A 2,436-nucleotide genomic window follows, 5' to 3' on the forward strand; every position below is an offset into this window, starting at 1 on the left:
AAAAAAAAAAAAAAAAAAAAAAAAAAGAAAAAAAAACTTACATTCAAAGTAAGCTCAGTATTTTTGTTTTGTTTTGTTTTGTTTAGTGTATATATCTATTTTGTGCAACTACAGGTAAAAATTCTTAAGTACTCTAAAAATCATACCCCTTCTTCTCCATGTATCTCTTGTGGATTGCTTCGCAGGCAACTTTAAAAACATAAAGAGGTGCTGCACTCTGTAGCAGAAACTGAAAGACTGGAAGGTGGAAAAGCACAGAGAGCACTGTGGCTAACAGAGACGGTGCAGAAGGAGGGGGCAATGGAGGCTGAGAGGGAGGAAATAGGGGAAAAGAAAGACACAAAACATGAAAAGGATGCAAAAGTGAAAAATTACCTGTTGGTAGTAATGTGTATGGGGACCAGCAGTTAGTGTAATGGCTATGTTGCTGGACTCCCATGTAGTCAACCGTAGTTCAAGTCCCAGACCCAGTGGCTTAAACTCACGCCAGGTACGTGTGCATGTATGCCCAAGGTCCCGAGAGGAGAATGGAGGAGAAGGGATTGCAGCATGGCCATCCCCACGGGGAGTGATTTCTCACTTTCTGTCTCTGTCTCTCTCTGTCTTTCTGGAGAGTGCACACGCCCTATAGCAAAGATCTCTAAAAAATAAAATAATAAAATAATGTGTATGGTAATATCTTTGATTGGACTGATATAGAGTGTATTCATCCTGAGAAAATCCATTTTGTAGGCTGTAAAGAAATACAGTTTTTGAATGAAAAAAAAAAAAAGATAAAGAGGAAAAGAAAAGGAACTACAACTTCAGTATCTAATCTGTAAGCCACTCACATCATTTTTCAGGCCAGCAGGTGGCATTGTGGCTGAGGGCACTGGACTCCCACACATCACTTTTTCCCCTCGGCTGGTGAGTAAGTGACTAAATGTACTATCATAATTAGATAACATGACAAAGTATATTTAAAATTCACCTTTAATTATAAAAAATAAACTATTGCTACATAATTAATAAAATAAGATGGGGAACCTGTTTTTTCAATATTAGTTTATAGAATAATGGGTAAAGAGTAAAAGCAATAGAATATGAGACCAAAAATAAACAGAACAGATGCATAAAATATGTTATTTCTTAATCGAATCGTAGTTGGAAATGATAGGTTAACACAAACATAGCTAGAAATTGTAGAGTAGATTCAGATATTATACAGGGAACACTGCAACCAAAAGTGTGGAGAATAAGTGATAGTACAAGAGTAATCTATATTTGGAAAAACTATAAACCTTCTCTGTTTACACAGTCAGTTGATTTTTTAGATAAAGATCTAAATTAAATATCATTTGCAAAATCTTAAAAATATTTTCAGAAAATAATAGCAAGGTGAAATGATTTTAAAAATCATAGCTGTAGTTGATAGAAAAATTATTTAAATGCATTAACAGAAATTGTATTTTTTTCTATGATTTGTCCATGATTCTTCCAGATTAAGATGAAAAGATATTAGTCATGTCATAATCATCCTCAGCCATCATAAATAGAATAAAGATAAAGTAAAAAACACAGATTCCTGCAGCATAAGATACTAAATAAACAATATGACAGATCACAATAATAATTTGATTCATCAATTTTTTAAAAGAAAAAAGAGAATAAACTTTTTGTTTCTATAAATTATAATTATAAATATTAACTCAAGGAATATACTTTACCAATAGCAGGGGCGATATACTCTGACACTAACTTTCTCCAAAGTCATCTTTTACGTAATGCTTTAGCGAGAGTAGCCAAATGTTTTAGTATGTAACTGTGACAGGCATGTGTATCTGTGAGTGTGTCTATGTGTGGAGGGAGATGTGGCTGTGTGTGTGTTTATGTGATTGTATAAGAAACAGAGGGAGAGAAAGAAAGAAAGAGAGAGAGAGAAATTTTATTAATTATGTAGTTGACAAAGTCTCCAAACACACCCAGCAGAATCTCTTAGGGTTTGAATGTCACAGAGGAACCATGCAAGAGAACTGTGATGTACATAATTGGGATCCCCAATTGAATATTTGAAGAAAAAAATACGGAACAAATTTCCCAAGGGGAAAGGTTATATTTTTTCATCTGGAATAAAAGCTGTTTTTGTTTGTTTGTTTTCTGATGTTCTGATTAAGCATATTTATAAACAATGAAATAAGTGTATACATAGCATCATAGATTATAAATAAGTGTTGACATAAAACACATGATTTTAATACATTTATATGTTAAAATGCAAGAATGTAAAAATAGCATGCAACGTCAACTTCATGGCCTAGTGGCTAATGCAGACAGAGCTCATATGGCTCATGGCACTGTTTTAGTCTGAGACCTAGCAACTTGAGAAACACACTGGTGACATGTGTGCTTGCCCGAAATTGTGACATGACCATTCTCCATTGGATACTTTCTCATTTT

This window comes from Tupaia chinensis, unplaced genomic scaffold (genome assembly GCF_000334495.1).
Source record: "Tupaia chinensis unplaced genomic scaffold, TupChi_1.0 Scaffold144110_1, whole genome shotgun sequence".
NCBI lineage: Eukaryota > Metazoa > Chordata > Mammalia > Scandentia > Tupaiidae > Tupaia > Tupaia belangeri.